Source organism: Halichoerus grypus, chromosome 12, assembly GCF_964656455.1.
Source record: "Halichoerus grypus chromosome 12, mHalGry1.hap1.1, whole genome shotgun sequence".
Taxonomy (NCBI): domain Eukaryota; kingdom Metazoa; phylum Chordata; class Mammalia; order Carnivora; family Phocidae; genus Halichoerus; species Halichoerus grypus.
Window position 1 is genome coordinate 78,767,089 of NC_135723.1, and position 20,511 is coordinate 78,787,599.

General features: G+C 37.0%; 1 protein-coding gene and 1 pseudogene across 17 annotated transcripts in view; both read right to left on the reverse strand.

Annotated features, from left to right (window-relative positions):
* CADPS2 (calcium dependent secretion activator 2) overlaps positions 1-20,511 on the reverse strand; it is a 518,420-nt gene that overhangs the window by 198,582 nt on the left and 299,327 nt on the right. The gene's annotated exons all lie outside the window — the stretch shown is intronic.
* On the reverse strand, positions 16,643-16,962 carry LOC118554625 (dynein light chain 1, cytoplasmic pseudogene; annotated as a pseudogene).

Sequence of the window (20,511 nt, forward strand, 5' to 3'; positions counted from 1 at the left end):
GCATATGTGATAAGCTAATTTTTAACCCAGTAATTTCTGAACAGTTAGAAATTCAAAAACACGTCAAAACCCACTTAATCCTAATTCAGTGGTTCTCATATCTTAGCAAGAGCTGAAATCTTACACAGAGAACTTGTGAAAATACAGACTGCTGGGCTCTGAGTAGATCAGGCCTGGGAATCTGGTGCTGGTGCTCCTGGTCCAGAGACCAAACATTAACCACTTATTAATCTATACCTGTTCTGAAACTTCAACAAAACAAAAACCATAGCCACGCCTATTATGTTTTAAAATGTATTTTTACCTAAAAGTATATAATCAGTTAAGATTTCCTTAGAATACTATAAACAATTTTTCTAAGTGACAGAAATCAAACAAAATAACTTTTCTCTTCTTCTAAAATTTGATCACAGTGCCCCCAAGTGGATGAAAAAAATTACTAACAAGAAAGGAAAATGGACCGGTTCTCATTGGGACGGAGTTTATGTAAATTTATGTTTGTACTTGCTAGAATGTCCACCGTGGTGCTTTGCCCAGCATCCCTCAGTACGGGTCAGCTGCATAAACACCTGTGCATATTTTAGTAAGACTTACCACTCTTGCCCTTCAGTGTTTTCCTTATACAACATTAATGTTGGGCCAAGTAATCCCCAAATTTCTTTTAGTTCTTTAATTTTATGTTGGTATGATGTAACCACAAATCCTAGTTAGAAGAAAGTAGAATATAAAGAAATGACTAACAGGAAAACTAACTTTATTCTATGCTCTCCATTCTCACCATCACACATTTCCTCAAAATTGTGATAATAATTTAGGGTTTAGGGAAAAAAAAATGATTTGTACTTAAGCGACTGAATATAATACAGTAGTTAAGAGTTCGTGGTGAAATGGGCAGTGGCCACACATCTGCCCCCCCGCCCCCCCCCAAGCACAGGAGACCTGTAGCTGTCTGTGCCATATCCTAGAGGAAGTCTTCGGAAGAAAATAAACTTTTCTTCCTCGGTGTAGTAATACCTTTATATACACTCCATAGATATTTGTGGATTATATTATGTAATTCAGTTAAAAACGTCTCAGCTTCTACTTATTTTTTTGCAAAAGGAAACTGCTGATATGCCAAAATTACTTAAAACAGAAAACACTGGCAAAGAGGACTGGAGCTTAAACACTTGATACTGACTAAATCCTTTTAATAACTTTCTTACATGCATGTATGTATCTCTCTGCCTATCTCCCTCTCACCTACTACACACACACACACACACACATCCCCATCTCCTCACTTTTTTTTTTTTAAAGATTTTATTTATTTATTTGAGAGAGAGAGAGAGAGAGAGAGTGCATAAGCAGGGCGAGCAGAAGAGGGAGAGGGAGAAGCAGACTCCCTGCTCAGAGGGGAGCCAGACCCAGGGCTCAAGCCCAGGACCCCAGGATCATGACCTGAGCTGAAGGCAGATGTCACCATCTGAGCCACCCAGGCACCCCTCTTCTTCACTTTTTATCATTCTCTTAATTTCAGAAAAGAACCTCCTATTTTAAATGTATACATACCCAGGGTCGACAAATTTTTGTCACCACTCAAACCAACAAACTCATTCGACATAATAGAAGAACAGAAATTCAAAGGGCAGAAATACGGGTTTCGGTGGCACCACAGAGCGACACTGGCAAATGCTGTAAGGGGACTAATGAATACATTTACCTCTCTGCATTTCCTGTAACTTCCTTAAGCACACATGAAATATGTATCTCATACAAAATACCCAGAAAAGTCTCATGTTATTTCATGCCAATTAACAAATTGCCAACACGTCATGCTAATAAAAAAAAAAGCAATTGACCTAAGTAGAAGGGCTAATTAAATGGAGTAAGATAATTAAACGATTCTCAATATGTAATCAAAAATTATGGCTGGAAGTGTTTCACAATGTTGTCTTTTTGTTTTCAAGTATCTGCCTATCGGCAAAATTCTAATCAGTGTATCCATATGCATAAAAGACAGATCCAGTGCAGATGTTAATTTGTTGCATGATAGAAATCAGGTGTTCAATTACAAATAATGGGGTGTATGAGAGAACGTCCAAGATTTCCATTTAGCTGAACACACGCATCTCAACCGGCAAATGATTGCAAAGCATTCTTACTGGAATTAGCTACTAACGTGCACCCGAGGCACACCACATTCAACTCCTTTATTATCCTCATTATATAATATTCACATCTCCAGCCCCGTGTATTACCTAATTTGCCACTGATTTAGGAGTCTGAATATCTGGTGCTCTAAATTCTATTTACTGAACTCTTTTAAAGGGATGATTTTGATTTTTATCTAAACTCCGGAGCATTTAACCTGAGGACTTTTGTTACCTAATTTTACATTTAAACAATCTAAACCATTTGCTTTTGTACTAAGGTAAATTCCTTGAACTAGGAATACTCTAAGCTTTTAACATGTAAAGCCTATTTCCACAAAGCCCTCCCCACAGAGTATCTAAACGTTATTTTAGCAAAATAACTACACAGAGGGGATCAAGTATATTCACTTGGCTAAAAGAGGTTATGCAGATCTGTTTTTTAGATTTATGACCAAGACACAGACTTAAAACATACTTATGAATTAAGATATTCATCACTCCAAGTCTATGGATGGACACAATTCTGAGAGGATGAATAAATATTAGACCGATGTTGGATTATGTCCTAAATCGAGACCCTAATATTTAGGATTTTCCAATTAGTTTTTTAGTAACCAATAGGGCCAAGCCTCTAAAACCTTAATATCAGATAACTACAATGGAAACAATGGAAAGGATCATTTGATTAGATGGCAGAGTAATAGCAGTGTCCATCAATGAGGACTTATTTTAAGAGAACATATGAAGAAGGTTTCAAAAATATTTTAAAATTCCTTTCATTCTCTTACCTCAATGAAATCAATGAAAAAATAAGTAACTCCTTAAGGTCCCTTACTCATTAAAAAATAAATGCTATTTCTGAGTCTGTGGCAACCAGCAAAGCCTTAAAATTTTTTCAAAGGTAAGAATAGAGAGAGACAATTTCCATAAACCAAGAGATGCAAAAGGGTGACCTTATGGGACAAATCTGGCCTGCAGATGTGCTTTGAAAGCACAGCATTAAAAATATACAGTTTGAATTGCTTTTCATGTTCTCTTGATTCCCATTATCTGGACTATTCCACTCTTCATGACCTTATTCTTAATGACTGCATGCATTTATTTGATTTGCCTGGCCTTTGGCAGCATTTGACTTTTGTGAACTCCTACTGTAATCACTTGAGAAAAGTATTGTGTGTTATTAGGCAGTGTTGTTGAGTGGTTTAGGGAACAAGCTCTGGAATCAGACAAATGGGTTTAAACCACGGTTACTTACTAGTTATAGGACTTTAATCAAATTCCTTAACTTCCTTTGCCTCAGTAATCTCTCTGTAAATTGATATAATAGTGATATCAATATCATATAAATGATATATAAATACATCATATAAATTATATCATATATAATCTCACATTAAGCTGTAAGAACTAAATAAGATTATATATAAAGGGCCTAACTCCTTTAAATCTATTTAAAGCAATTACTTTATTTTGATGTCACAGGTATAAGAAATCATATGCTTCATCTTCTTGCTAATTAGTAGTAGAACAGATGTGTACTCTAAAAGGGTAATATTCTACCAGATAATGGATACATGTCCTATTTAAACTATTCCTTGCTGCTGTGAAGGACTCTTTCCAGTATGCTCACATAACTTGTATGGCACAAGTTATTATTTATATTGACCATATATTCCTTTGAGAACTAATGAAGAATATCACTGCATCACTGATGAAGACACATGTATTTGAAACTTTGACAAGAATTCCATGGCAAATAGACCTTGTTTTCAAGGATAATGGTAAGACTGCAGGTTGATGGGATGCAATATTGAATCTAACATCACCAAAAGTGACTCACATGTTTTTTGGAGCCTTTTAGAACTTTTCAAAGAATTTAACTGTAAGTCTTACTTTTCCAACCATACTAGAGGATGAGGGGCTAAGAAGACCTTAGAAGAAACCCTAGACTACCTCTCACTATTGGGAAAAGGGAGAAAATCTGGAACAGGGCAAGGCATCCTCATAGAAATCATGTTTGTATAACTGGGTTTCTCAAAACCCAAATTTTATCATAATATAATATCCATAGAATAAGGCAGAAGACACAAGACAATATTAGACAACATTTAAATATTTTCCAAAACTAATGAAAACACTGTCTATAGAATAAGCTATGAAAAAATGTCTCATCCAGAAGAGAATGTCAATAAGGAAACAAATTATAAAAAAATTCTGGCATTTAAAAGTAAAAGAATGGAGGGTGCCTGGGTGGCTCAGTTGGTTAAGCGACTGCCTTCAGCTCAGGTCATGATCCCGGAATCCTGGGATCAAGTCCCACGTCGGGCTCCCTGCTCAGCAGGGAGTCTGCTTCTCCCTCTGACCCTACCACCCCCTTGGGCTCTCTCTCTCTCTCACTCTCTCTCTCTCAAATAAATAAATAAAATCTTTAAAAAAAAAAAGTAAAAGAATGGATATTAAAAATTCACTAAAAGGACTCAATAGTAGATTGGAGCTGGCAGAAGAATCTATATATATGAAAATAGGCAATTGAGGTTATCCAGTCTGAGGAACAGAAATAAAGGAGGAGGGGAAGAAAAAAGGAGCAATGACTGGCTCAGAGATTGGTGCAATTCCATGTAGCACCACCAACATACACATAACGGAAGTCTCAGAAGAAAAGCCAGAAAAAATATTTGAAAATATAAATGGCCAAAAACTTCTCAAATTTGATGAGAAATTGTTTTTGTTTGTTTGTTTTTAAAGATTTTATTTATTTGAGAGAGAGCATGAGCTGGGGCGGGGGGTGGGTAGGAGCAGAGGAAGTGGGAGAAACAGACTCCCCGCCAAGCAGGGAGCCAGACATGGAGCTCGGGGCTGGATCCCAGGACTCCAGGATCATGATCTGAGCCAAAGGCAGACACTTAACCCACTGAGCCACCCAGGGGCCCTGAGAAATATTAGTTTTTATTAGTTTTTACATCAAACAGGTTCAATGAACTCCAAGGAGAGTAAACTTGAAGAGATCTGACAGATTCACTATTCCAAAAAAATTTGTGGCCTAAAAATTAAAACTCATGGCATAAATATTTAATATTTTACACCTGTGAAAAATAATTTTGACTAGCTATGAAAGAACTGGATTCTAAGATGACATGTGTTCTAGCTATGTTGCATCAAAAATTAGTATCTATTGGAATTTTAAAACAAGAAAATATTTCCTTTCTTGCTCACTCCACTGTTAGAATACATCATTTCTGAAGCAGACTACAGTTGTTGGACTTGTTCAGTATGTGTGAATGCTATGAATCATCATCAATTTATAGATAATGAATTTGGTGATGTGTGTTCTTTGCCAATGCTGAGAATATTTATATTTAAAATAACTTTAATAAAACATTGTGTTCTGTAAATGTAAGGATGGTTTAACATCAGAAAACCCACCAATGTAAATCACCATACTGACGGTTAAAGGAGAAAAAAGGTACTATTAATTTGATATGAGAAAGCATTTGCATTTGAAGAAGTTTAACCACTTTTGGTTTAAGAAATTTAGCAAAGCTGCATACCAAGAACATAAAGCAAATACGCTTAATAAATGAAATCTTAGATACTGTGATGGTCAATTTTATGGGTCTACTTGACTGAGCCATGGGGTACCCAGATATCTGGTCAAACACTATTTTGGGTGTTCCTGTGAGGATGCTTTTTGGATGAAATTAACATTTAAATTGGTAGACCAAGTAGACTGCTCTCTCTAAAGTGGGTGGACCTCATCTTGGTTAAAGGCCTTGGTTGAAGAGAACAAAAAGCTGACCTTCCCTTCAGTAAGAGAGAATTCTGACAGTCTTTGAACTAAAACATGAAGTCCTGCCTGATGGCCTTCAAATTGGGGCATTGGCTTTTCCTGGTTCTATGGAACTTTGGGCCTTCAGACATTAGCTATCTAGATTTTGGAATTGTCAAACTCCTTAATCCCATGAGGCAATTCCTTATGATATATCTAATATAAACACACGTTTGTGTATCCTATTGGTTCTGTTTTTCTGGACAACCTAATACAGATTTAGTTCTAAGACTGAGAAAAGGCAGGATGCCTGGGTGGCTCAGTCGTTACGCGTCTGCCTTTGGTTCAGGTCATGATCTCAGTGTCCTGGGATTGAGTCCTGTGTCGGCTCTCTGCTCAGCGGGGAGCCTGCTTCTCTGCCTGCCACTTCCCCTGCTTGGGCTCTCTGACAAATAAATGAATAAAAATCTTAAAAACAAAACAAAAAAAAGACTGGGAAAAGGCAAGTTTGCCTGCTATGACTTCTAAGTAATATAGCACTAGAGGTCCTGGACCATATTATAAAAGAAAGGACACTAAATTAACAGGAAAAAACTATTATTTGCAGATAACAGAATAAGAGAATTGATCAAGTTAGCTTACTACAAACAATGCCTTCTTCTATACCACAAAAGCAAAGGTGGAGGTGGATTCCCCATGATGGGGGAAAACTGGCTTGTTGAGAAAAGTTGGAGGCCTTTCTCATACCATATTCCAAAGGAAGCTCTATATGGATTAAAGACCTAAAAATAAAAGATAAATGTATAAATTTAAAAGAAGAAAATGAAGGAGATTATTTCTGTGATTTAGAGATGGAGGACACTTTTAAAACAACCCAAAAAGCACAAATACATGAGAGAAAAATTGATGGATTTGACCATTAAGCATTTCTGTTCAAGAAGGTTATCCAGCAGGTTATAGATCAAGAGGATGTCCGTAATAGTTAAAACCAACAAAAGATTATCTGGGACCTCCTGCTAGCAGAGTAGACAAATATGCCTAGTCCACACTAGGCTTGAACTCAGGACCCTGAAATCAAGACCTGAACTGAAATCAAGAGAGGGATGCTTAACCGACTGAGCCACCCAGGTGCCCTGCTATTTAAATTGAGATTAACAAAAATTAAGTAGAATAAAAATGTTGGCTCCTCAGTCAAGCTAGCCACATTTTAAGTGCTCAAAAGTCACATGTAGTCCACACACTATGATAAATCCTGAAACAAAATAATGAAAAAATATCAATATCCCGGGGAGCTGAAAGAAACTGAGGAATTCAACTTAGCATCACAGCAGTTCAACCTACTGGACAGTCCAGGTACATATTTCCATCACTGAAGTTCTACTGGACAATGTTGATATAGACAAAGAACATTTGCAAAACAATGAAAAGAATTTAAAACAAAAAGTGAATTGGCAGGGAAGAAAGAACACATGAATCACAAAAGCAGCAGCCTAACTAGTAGAAATGCATAGGGATAGGTATTTAAACTTATGAAACATAATAAAACATTTCCCACTCATCAGAAAAAGCAAAAATTAGAAACGTACATGTACGAATTTTGGGTAATGATACAGGGAAGTAGCACTGTAAATAGGAACAGATAAGCTGGAAAGCAATCCTGGAATACTTAATTAAATTAAGTATGTGTATGTCTGATTCTTGGCTACATGTGGCAGAGAAATTCTTACATAGGCCTACAAGTGAACACAGAGGGAGACAATTGGGAGCACTATTTACTATGATGGACTGGAGACAATTCAGGTGTTCATCATTAGATGCATAGATAAAATGTGATAAATACTACGGAATGTTATATAGTGAGAAGGAATGACCTAGGATAGTATGTAACAATGTACATAAGTCTTAACTACTTAATCTCAAACTTAAATACTTTACTCCTGAATTTTAAAAGTCCACTGAATCATGACTAATTTATAAGTTGCCACGTAGTGTTAACAGACCTTGTAATTCATACATTATAATGTAACTCTGTGTTGACATCATTATTCATTAAAGGTTTTTCCTGAATTGTGATAAATGCCAAAACAAAATATCAATATCCCAGAAATATGAAAGGAATTTAGGAATTCAACTTAGTGTTACAGCAATTTAAAAACCATACTAAGTTTTACAATTCTACGAACTCCATTCTTTCAAGTTCAATAATCCAATAAAAATTAAATTGTACCAAATTAAGGAAACATTAAAAATTTTATGATTGTTAACCTTTCTTAACTATAGATCATTTTAACAAAGTCTGTTGTGGGTATGCTGTTGAATTTGGAACTAAATTTATATCTCAGCTCTTACAAATATTCAAACTAATTATTTCAGAATGAATGTAGAATGACACTTTAATTAGTAATGCGTCTCCTGGCAATTAAGATTCTCTTACTTGTCTCAGCAATTAAAATGGCAAGACATATTATTAAGGTCCCATGATTCTTCATACTTCTTCCTGACAATTACTATGAGAAACATTAGAGGGATGATCACAGCTATAATCCATTCACTGAATATTTGGCAGCAGGATAAACACTTTCTCCTCCCTGCTTAGTAATTTTTCATTTCATGCATATTACCTATCAATCATTAATGCAATTTGTGCTCTGTATCACAAAGTTCAACTTTTCATTTTATCTAATTTATTACAACCAATTGATTTTGTAGAAATGCAAGTTGCAGGAATAATTTTAATTAAGAAATAATTTTTAACCCATTTATTCATGATATGACTTTAATGGTCAGAACATTAATGTGGTTGATGGTAGCAAAAATATCACTGCTGAAAATAAGACCTCTAAAACTACTCTAAATTGAATATATTAATATAACAAAGATACATGCACAAAATCATTAATACTGCTGATAGGATCAGAGAATACAGAAGGACTTTCATTTCTAATTTTTAAATGTCTAAATTTTTAAGAGTATGAGGTAGACTTTTATGTCCTTTTTGATGATTCCTTTATAACTCATTTTTTATAATGCCTATTACTACTATAATATGAAAACATCTCAAAGTTACACAGAACATATAATTCTATACCATAAAATTAAAACATGGCACCTAACACCTTCATCTCTCAGATCTACTTAGTAAAGTGTAATGGCCAAACCCTTGAACAATATAGATATCTATAATTAAGTGTATGTTTTGGAAACTGTAAACAGATCTTATCAAAAGTCCACAACTGTGTCTTACTTAAGGTCAAGGCAAAGACTAAACTTACAGGAAACTTGTCTTCCTTTGAATAAAAAGGTGTATCTGTGTCCAAAGCTAAAAGTGGTATGGCAAAGCATGATAAGCTTATCCATATTCTCTGCAGTATTTGCAACCTGAAACATTATCTTCCTGTTTTCTTGTAGCTATCTTATTCATTTTACATTAATTTTACTCATTTCGGGTCCATTCCTTATTCATTTTTTAAACTGAGGAATAAAGGACATACGACATTGGTTTCAGGTGTACAATATAATGATTCAATACTTGTATATATTGCAAAATGATCACAGGACATTTGGTTAACATCCAGCACCTCACAGTTATGCATTTTTTTTCTTGTGATGAGAACTTTTAAGATCTACTCCCTTAGCAACTTTCAAATATGCAATAGTTATCTACACATGTAATTATGTATGTAATCTTTCCTGTATAATATGCCTTTCTCTAAATATATGATAATGTATCCAATTGTAAGATTCTTTTGTCTTCTTTGGCTTTTACCACAATTGGAGGCAATGTATATTGCTGCAACTGTTGGCAAAACTTGAAAAAGGGTAGCATTATCTCGTAAAGATAACATTTACATTGTCATCAATTCAGCAATTTTACTCTTAGGTACACTCTCAAGAAAAACAGCCTATATGTCCCAGGAGATCTACACAAGACGCTTATAGTGGCACTGTCTCAAGTAGCCAAAATCTGGAAATCACTTAAATGCCCATTTTGATAAAATGGATAAATTATCATATAGAGAAAGGCATATTATACAGGAAAGATTACATACGTAATTACATGTATAGATAACTATAGCATAGACCAAGGGTTAGGACATCTGATGTATAGAAGAGAGGAAAAAAAATGAATAGGCTTTAGTAGCAAGACAAGAGTGCACAGTATCAGCCTTCACTGTATAACATATCATGCTAAAACTTAGTACTTTAAAACATCATTTATCATTTCTCATAAACCTATTATTCACCGAGCACTACTACTGATCTGATCCGGACTCTACATGACCCACTCATCAATCTATGGGTCAGCTCTAAATTGGCTAGCTGGCTTTGTTCATTTCGTGGGGGCTCACTCATGTCTGAGATCTCAGCCAGAACAGGGCTTATTCATTTCTGCTCCTATAGTGATCTAGCCCATATGTGTCCTCTTGATGAAGGCAAAGAGCAGGAGAGGAAGTGAAAATGCATGAGTGCTTTTTCAAGCCTCTGCTTGTGCCAAGTTTGCTACTGTTCCAGGGGCCAAACAAGTCACATGGATGAGCCCAACGTTGGAAGGAACATATAGGGCAAAAGATGTAGTTGAGGGAGTCCATTTATTGGATCCACTTACAAATAAATTATTTATTTTTATTTTTAATTTTTTTTAAAGATTTTATTTATCTGAGAGAGAGAATGGGAGACAGAGAGCATGAGAGGGGAAGGGTCAGAGGGAGAAGCAGACCCCCTGCTGAGCAGGGAGCCTGATGTGGGACTCGATCCCGGGACTCCAGAATCATGACCTGAGCCAAAGGCAGTTGCTTAACCAACTGAGCCATCCAGGCGCCCCTACAAATGAATTTTTTAAATAAGCATATCTCTTCCTTCAATGTAGCAAAGGGCGTTCTGGCTGACTGAAGAATTTTACGTAAGGAAGGTTCTAGGCAGACAGAAGGAAGGAAAGCCCACTCTTCTGGTATAAGACGACCCATGCAAAGATGACCAGTTCTCTCAAAACCAGGGTTGTGGGGACAAAATTATTTGGCAGTCAGTGGACAGTCTGCTCATGAGGAAGTTTATAGAGAAAACAAATTACTTTTCTTGGCACATCCATACCAGTGTGAGAAAACATGTAATCTAGTACTAGACGCATACTAGGTTAAGTGAGAGTAGAAGAAATAGGGTTGAGTTAGTAAAAGCATGGTTGCGTATATGAACAGATTGATTTTGCTGAAGTTAGGGGTTTGCGCTGAGCACCTTAAGGAGAAAGGGCTGAAAAAAATTACATGGGGGGGGCACCCAGGTGGCTCAGTTGGTTAAGCATCTGCCTTCAGCTCAGGTCGTGATCCCAGGGCGCTGGGATTGAGCCCCATGTCAGGCTCCCTGCTCAGTGGGGAGTCTGCTTGTTCCTCTCCCTCTGCCCCTCCCCTAGCTTGTGCTCTCTTTTTCTCACTCTCAAATAAATAAAAACAAAACTCTTTAAAAAAAGAAAAAAGACTACATGGGGTTAGATTTTTGAAGAATTTGAATGCTAGGCTATAGAATGTGAATCTAATCCCATTAGCAACGGGAAGCACTAGAAATTTTTTGGCAGAAATATAAATAGTATTCCAAAATTCCTGAACAGTTTGGAAAACAGGTGAATACAGGCAGATGGTACAAAAGTTACTGAAACAGGTTTTCTTTTTGTGGGGGGGGGGGCGTGTAGAGACTGAATTAGGGTTGGGAGAAGGAATGGAAAGGGTTTTGTCTGTGGGAAATACTATGGAGAGATAGGGATTAACTACTGTAAGTGAAAAATGGTTAAAGACAAACCTAAAGACCTCACTGGCAAAAAGGTTACCTATCTCACAAAGGTGGAAATAGTGGATATTCAAATTTTCTGACTAATATTTGGTCTGCTGCTATATCCCTCTAACCCACAGTCAATTTTTAAAAATTTTTCAGAAGTACTGATATATGAAATAAGCAAAGGCACTAAAATATATATTCATATTTTTTTATAAAGGCAACACATTGATTTTTAAAATCATGAAATTTTCTTCTGATGTGGATATGAAGGATCCCAGGATGAGTGATTAGACATTTTAATACTTGCGAACTCTGTGCTCTCTCTGTTCATGTCATTAACACTGGTATTAAAGTTGTGATGATTCTTTTTATAATCAGAACATCCATCCATCAAGCTGAAACAAATTCATTTGCTATCTTCCTCATTATCAACTTAATGATTTTCAGGCATTTCAAATAGTCTTAATATGGAACCACGGCTGTGATGTGATTTTTATGTCCCATTACCAATGCCCCATTTTGCTAGACTCTAGCTATGATCATAAAGAGAGGATTAGGAAGTATTCCTTAGGACTGGATGTCCTTTGTGAAAGTAGAGGAGTTGGGACTACTTTTGAAGAGATTTCTTTTAATAGTTTCTGTATTCTCGGGTGCTGTTCTACCCATCCCTACTTTCCACTAACACCCGTTTTCTTCCCTTTGGATCGGTCATTACCACCTCCCACCCCCACCCCAAACCTACTTTGCTCTTTGTCAGGGTCTACCAAATGAGGCCAGCTTTGCAGCAATATATGTTGACCAAGTTCTTTTGCTACTATTGTGTTTCACTACCGCTAAGCTTCATCCTGTCTTCTAGTTCTCGTACTCTTCAGGCTCCTAAGTTTCTTCCTGCTTTGGACCCACACTAGGCTCTGACCCCTTTGCAATCTTTACACAAGCTGACAGCAGTCAGAGGTTCTTGGCTTGCTCCCTCCCCTCTGATAGATCCCTGACGATTCCTGTCTCTGATGATCAAGGCACTAGTTTTTCTCTTTGTTCTTCTTTGTCAGTTGTTGGGGAGAATATTTTCATAAAGTTTTTTTTTTGGGCCAATGTAAATGGAGTAAAAGTGTTCATGAAACAGAATTGACAGAATAAATTCTGAAATAAATAGGACTTTCAAATCAGGAGTTACTGGAGGAGAAAAAAGGCGAAAGACTTTTATTGATTCCACAAAGACAGTATAAACAAAGCTCAAATCTAGTTTTCTTTTTTGCCTTTAATAAGTACTGGTTATTGGGCGCCTGGGTGGCTCAGTTGTTAAGCGTCTGCCTTTGGCTCAGGTCATGATCCCAGGGTCCTGGGATCGAGTCCCACATCGGGCTCCCTGCTCGCGGGAAGCCTGCCTCTCCCTCTCCCACTCCCCCTGCTTGTGTTCCTGCTCTAGCTATCTCTCTCTCTGTCAAATAAATAAATAAAATCTAAAAAAAAAAATAAGTACTGGTTATTTATCATTCTTGCATATGAACACTGTCCTACAGGTCTAACACATATCACAGAAATGGTCTAAATATAAAATGTTGGCAGGTAATAGATATTAAAAAAATCTACTTTCTCCGTCATAGTTAGGTGAAAAGCTATTAAAGGAAGCCTCCCTGTAGAGAATAAGGACTTTGAAGTTTTTTGGACAAGAAGACATTTTTTTCTTAAGTCTTTAGATTTCTAGTCCTATAAAAGTCTTTGGACTAATAAAACCTACCATAATTCCTCTGGAGAAATACCTTGAAGCATATTCCAACAAATTTACAGTGGTACCCATTAGATAATGCCGTAATTTGAAGTTTATACCCAATCAATCCAACACTTCTTTTGAATATGAAAGAACTGTGAACATAAATTCTGCATTCTGTTCTTTCTTTGGAAAAGAAAACATTCATTCTAGTATTTAGCTTCTACTAATCAGTAGGCAGTTTTCTAAACAAACAAACAAGGTATAAAAATAGCAGTAAGACAATGAAAATTTTCCTTTGGAAATTAGATTTGGTGGGGGGTGGGGGGGGGGAGCTAGTAATAGCAAATCACCCAAATTGAGATAACATTCTAGTGGTGAGACAAGTAATAGCCAGTAAATATAATATCAGGTAATGAGAAGAGCTTAAAGAATGAAGCCCATTAGGAGAGAAAGCTGGAAGTGAGGGGAGAAAGGCACTATTCTGTGGAGGGTGGTGAGGATGGGCCCTTGTGCACTACAGCACGTACGATCAGACTACTGACAAGTGTGGGGGCAGAGGTGGGGGAAGAGTTTCTCTCGGTGGCCGCCATTGGGAAGGGCCTGTACCAGGAACCAGCTGAGAACATTCAAGCAGCATCTTCAGAACCACCATCCCAACGATGCCAACGTCTCCCGGTGACTATTTTCATAAAACATCAGCATATTTAATGAGAGTAATTATTCAACTACACGAATGTCTTGGATGCTATGGTAACTACAAAATGCAAGGTTTTGAGTAAGTATTGAGTCAACTTTTCAATCCCTCCTTAAATGAAGCACGTATAAAACAAATTTAAAACACACAAATTAAAACTTATTTGGTATGTAAAAATTACTGAGATCAACAACTTATTGAAAAGTGGACAGATTTTAATACTGCAACTAGCAAAACCTGACAGACTGCTTGGAGCTAGAGAGGATCCATGCTCATCCAATGATTTAAACAAGAAAATTAAAAGCAAAATTAGCCACTGCCCTAAAAACATGTAAGACACCACTAGTTATTTAAAATAACAGGCTTTGAAAGCTTCTGCCATTTAAAAAATAAGTTTAGAACTTTTCCCTTTATTTTATAGCCCAGTGCAGTCCTAGCTTACTCTTTTCGCTTGCTATGAAATAATCTCCAGGTGTTTTTTTGTTTTGTTTTTTAGAACTTGAGCTTATCTGAGCACTCTTATGTAATATTTTCCATTTTTCTCCCTTTGGACATAGAGAAGGCAAAATTAAGTTAGCAGCAAAAAATACACACACTACCACCACCTACATCCATAATAGCTGTCAAATAAAAACACACTAAAGCCTAACAATTAAAGCAGAGAGCCCTAATGGGGGACATAATTTTTATACTCTGAAAGAATTAGGATTTGCATGCCATTTCCCCATCTGTCTTTGAGCATTTTCTTCCAAATAAAACCTAACAATGTGTTTAAAACTGGAAGGTTTTATTACAGCTCATGGGACTATAATTTTTTAAAATAACATTTATTCTGATACAGATCGTTACTAGCTGATTAAGCAGTTAGCTTATAACAGGCACTGTGCTGCATGCTTTAGGAGTACATCTCATTTCTTGCTCGGGACAATTCACCTTTAGAGTTGAGAAAAGTGAGGCTTTGAGAAGTTAAGGAACTTGACCAAGTTTGCCTAAAAATGACAGGGCTCAAGTTTAAACCCAGGTCTAACTCCCGAAGCCTGTGTTCTTAACCACTTTGTACCCTGCCTCCTATTTATGGAGATATCCTTAAAGTGAATGATGTGGCTTGAAAACCATTTACCTGTTTCCATCCTATCCCAAGAATATGAACTATTTCTATCTTACTTTCCTTAGGACATCAAATTTTAGGTTTAAAATAAAATTGAGGGGTGCCTGAGTGGCTCAGTCGGTTAAGCATCTGCCTTCGGCTCAGGTCATGATCCCAGGGTCCTGGAATCGAGTCCCGCATCGGGCTCCCTGCTCCGCAGGAAGCCTGCTTCTCCCTCTCCCACTCCCCCTGCTTGTGTTCTCTCTCTTGCTGTGTCTCTGTCAAATAAATAAAATCTTTAAAAAAAATAATAAAATAGAAAAATTTCAGAGCTGGAAGAAAACTAAAAAAAATTTTAGTGAGCTCAACATGCTGTTTTAAAGATGAAGAAACGAAGGAGGCATGTGCCTACAGACCCAGGGCACCCTGCAGGCAGACCTGGCTAGAGCCTAGGTTGCCCAGTCTAGGTCCCCTCTACTGCTCGGTAACAGTCCTCATGGGTGCCTGAGAAGGAGCAAGAGAAAGTTGTCAGAGGTGGGGGGGTGAGTTGAAAATAGTGCCTTATTTTTTTCCTTATTCATTTAATTGTTAATAGGGTTTCTAACACAGCTAGTTAAATTACACCGCAACAGGCCTACTTGTTTAAACTCCCAGAAAGACTTTATTAGAATTGCATGGAGCGCTCCTGCTCAAAAAGTTTCATTTTCCCTTTTAAGACCACCTTTAATCTTTAGAGCATCCTTTTGGGATAAGGCAGGAAGAAAGGGAGGGGAATAACCTAGAGCCCAGCAAATGTCTCATCAGCTCAACTTATTATCAACTTATTTCACAGCCATAGGAAGCTTAGAAAAAGAGGTTCTACTACACATTCATCAACACCACCTGAGACCCAAGGCCCAGAACATTCTATAGCAACATTTAACAAAATGAGCACTTAAAGATAGTATTTATCAGATCGGTAGTAAGATTTAATCCAAAAGTTTCTCTGCCATCCATTTCCTGACATGCACGTCTGAGTGGTATTCTTCCATGCGTGATGGTTGCACGATGGGTGATAAATACCGGAACAGTGTGTAGGCTAGTCTATTATATCCCACAGAAACTAACTTCAAGGACTGAAGGACTGACCCCCTCTACCCTACTCAAGATCAAGTGATAGGGCATCTTCAACCCCAGATTTGAATAAATCGTAGCTAGTGCCTATTGTCTCCAATAGATTTTTTTTTTTAAAGGAACGGATTTTGGGGAGAAAAAATATGGGGCAGAGAGGTATAGAAGAGAAAATACAAATGTAAGCTGTTTTACTAATTGTTTTATTGCCACAACAAATTCGTACAGAGAAGGACCTGTACAAAATACAATAAAGTTTCAAAGATTGAGGTGTTCCCTCAGACAAGGCTAAAAATTTCAGTCTCTGGTATTTGGAATTTGGGCTGCAGTACTTGTTCTTGGATGGATCACTGGGTGTGTGACACAGGCCATGCTTTTAACCAGACTGAAATAGCAGAATGGCCAGCTGGCCCAGGTAGAAGCAGAAGAAGTGTTTGGTTTCATGGGTTACCAAAGTTCCTCCCTCCCCATGATGCAGGGCCAGGAGGGGTTGTACTCCTTAGTATGGTCCACAAGCGTCTTCTCTACATCCTATTCCTCCAACACCCGAGCAGCACACTCCACCCAGCCCTGTTGTATCTCCTCTGACATATTGGCATTTTTGATGATGGCCTTTTGGTCTTTGTTTTGTTTCATATTTTAATTATTTAATGTTTGTTTTTCCTTCTTTTAGTAAGTGTCTCAACTCAAACATATGCTTTCTTTAGGGTTTTATGAATAGCTAAAACACATCATTACTGTGAGCTAGCCAGCGATTCCTGCAAGCATGTTGTACACATTAAGATACTACTTCTCCAAATATGAAAAACCCTCAGCAAACATCATACTCAATGGTGAAAAACTGAAAGCTTTTCCTCTAAGATCAGGAACAAGACAAGGATGTGTACGTTCACCACTTTTATTCAACATAATACTGGAAGTCCTAGCCACAGAAGTCAGACAATAAATAAAAGGCATCCAAATTGGTAAGGAAGAAGTAAAACTATCACTATTTGCAGATGATGTGATACTACATAGAGGAAAACCCTAGAGACTCAACCAAAAAACTACCAGAACTGATAAATGAATTCAGTAAAGTTGCAAGATACAAAATATACAGAAATGTGTTGCATTTCTATGTAACAAAGTAGCATAAAGAGAAATCAAGAAAACAATCCCATTTACAATTGCATCAAAAATACCTAAAAATAAACAACCAAGGAGGTTAAACACCGGTAATCCGAAAACTATAAAACAATCATGAAAGAAACTGAAGAGGACACAAACAAATGCAAAGATATTCCATGCTCATGAATTGGAATATTGTTGAAATGTCTATACAAAAAAATCTACAGATTCAGTGCACTCCCTATCAAAATACCAACAGCTTTTTTCATAGAGCTAGAATACTAAAGTTTGTATGAAACCACAATAATCTGATTTTAAAATGGACCTGAATAGATGTTTTTCCAAAGAAGACATACAGAAAAGACATTTTCTAAAGACATGAAAAGATGCTCAGCCTCACTAATCATCAGGGAAACACAAATCAAAACCACACTGAGATATCACCTCACACCCGTCAGAATGGCTAGTATCAAAAAGAAATAACAAGTGTTGGCGAGGATGTGGAGAAAAAGGAATCCTCACGTACTCTTGGTAGGAATGTAAACTGGTGCAGGCACTGTGGAAAATAGTACTGAGGTTCCTCAAAAATTAAAAATAGAAATGCCACACAACCCAGTAATTTCAGTACTGGGTACTTACCTAAAGAAAATAAAAATATTAATTTGAAAAGATTTACATACTCTATGTTTATTGCAGTATTACTTATAATAGCCAAGAGATGGAAGCGACCCAAGCGTTGGATAAAGAAAATGTGGTATCTATATACAAAAGAATATTATTCAGCTATAAAGAATGAGATCTTGCCATTTGTAGCAACATGGATGGACCTAGAAGGTATTATGCTAAGTGAAATAAATCAGAGAAAGTCCAATACATTTCACTTATATGTGGAATCTAAAAAAAGAAAAAGAAACAGAAAAAACTCAGATTCTAAAATAGAGAGAACTAGTGGCTCCCAGAGGAGAAGTGGAGAAGAGGATGAGTGAAATAAAGAGGATTAAGAGGTACAAACTGCCAGTTATAAAATAAATAAGTCACAGAGATGAAAAGTACAGCATTACACAATATTGTAATTACGTTATATGGGGACAGATGACCACACTTATCATGATGAACACTGAGTACAGAATTCTTAAAGCTATGATGTACACCCGAAACCAATATTGTATGTTAATTATATTGCAATAAAAAAGTACTCTTCCTCTAAATAATTCTATGAAGAAACTGAAGCACAGAGAGGTTTCATAACTTTCCCAGGATCCCATAGCTATTAAGCGGTAGAGCCAGGATGTGAAGGCAGGTGGTCTGGCTCCAGAGCTCATGTTCCTAAGCCATGCTGACCCTTTAAATATTGGATGGACAGGAGCCCTTCAAGACTCACCGTAAGGAATCCTCTCAAATGAATTTCCCTAACAATCAGATTTTTGGTACAACAAATTTACCTATTTTTAATTAGAAGAAATTAACTATTTGATCTTTAGTTTGATAACTGCATTCTTTCATCATAACAGCAAAATCTGGAAAATAAAGAAAATTTCACCCATAGTTGCATTTTTCTATTTAGTGTATTTCATTTCTCAAGTTATATTTATATGCATCTGTTTTCTGTTGCGTTTTTTTTTTTTTTTAAGAGAGGGAGGGGGAGGGGCTGAGGGAGAGGGAGAATCTTAAGCAGGCTCCACGCCAAGTGTGGAGTCCGACGCAGGGCTTGATCTCACAATTCTGAGATCATGACCTAAGCCGAAATCAGGAGTTGGACACTTAACTGAGCTACCCAGGTGCCTCGATAGCCATCTGTTTTTTACTACTCCTATCAGAATAGAAACAATTCTATAACCCATAGTGTATTTTTCAAACTAATTTTACATAAAAGCAGCCTGATGTTTCAGTCAGTCTTCATACTTCCTTTTCTTGTCTTGAGAAGATTCAAATAAACCCCAAATGTCTTATCTTCCCAGGTGTCCTCCCTTCTACCAGCTCTATTCACCCTAAACTCTGCACATTCTCTCTTTGTAGGCACACCATGGGATGAGTGGAATATGCTCCTGGAGGGATGAGGGAGGAAATGATAAGTCATAATTATATTTCTGAAGGGCTGAAGGGGCCATTCAAATTCCCTAGTCGGACATCCCCTTTAGCAGTTGATGAAAGCAGGCCAGGACAGGTGTGGTGAGTCACCCACGTTAGTGACAGAACTGGGACCTTATATTTCTGAAGGGCTGAAGGGGCCATTCAAATTCCCTAGTCGGACATCCCCTTTAGCAGTTGATGAAAGTAGGCCAGGACAGGTGTGGTGAGTCACCCACGTTAGTGACAGAACTGGGACCACAAGCACAACCGTCCTGGCTCTTACTACAACTATCACTGCTCTGTCTTCCATCTGCACCACTATTCAGCTACACGAGTCAGAGGAAGGAACTAAAAAATTTTAAATAAAGTCCAAATTTTTCCTGACCTCCCACAACGCTCATTTAACAAGCCCAAGATTTTTGCTTTATAAACTCAGTGTTAATATTTTAAAACTTCTGGATGCATGCAAAAAACCAAAAAGGACTATTCTGTCAGTACCTAGTACAAAAATTTTATGGTAAGGCATCAATTGAGATGGAACTGACCTATTATAATCCTGTATGCTAACTGTTTATAAAATTATATAGTATTCCTAGTTTTCACTATAATTTTTTAAATGCCCCAAATTAATTAGGATAACCTATGAATATGGTCTGTCAGTTCTGAAAGAAAATTTTAAAAGACCTCATATTCTACTTTTAGTTATTTGGCCTGATTTCCTTTTAGATGCTCAGATAGGACACTGAAGGATACTTGAAAGCAAAAGAGTGTAGTTATTCGATGCATGAAAAAGAAGAAAATAACATAGGTTAAAATATTACACCCTGGAGAAAACTCTAGAGAGTAAAAGGGTGTTGAACAGAAAGCCGTATTTAAGCTTAAAGGCAAACTAATTTATTACAGGAGAAATCAGAGAAGTTTTACAAAGGGAGTTATAAGTTAAAACATCTAGTTTAGTGATCATTAAAGCCATGCTTGAAAACGTTTCTACCATTATTACATAGTCACTAGTAAATTAAAATGAAACAAAGTTCTTAATGATTTAAGTTAGCATATAGAAAGGGACAC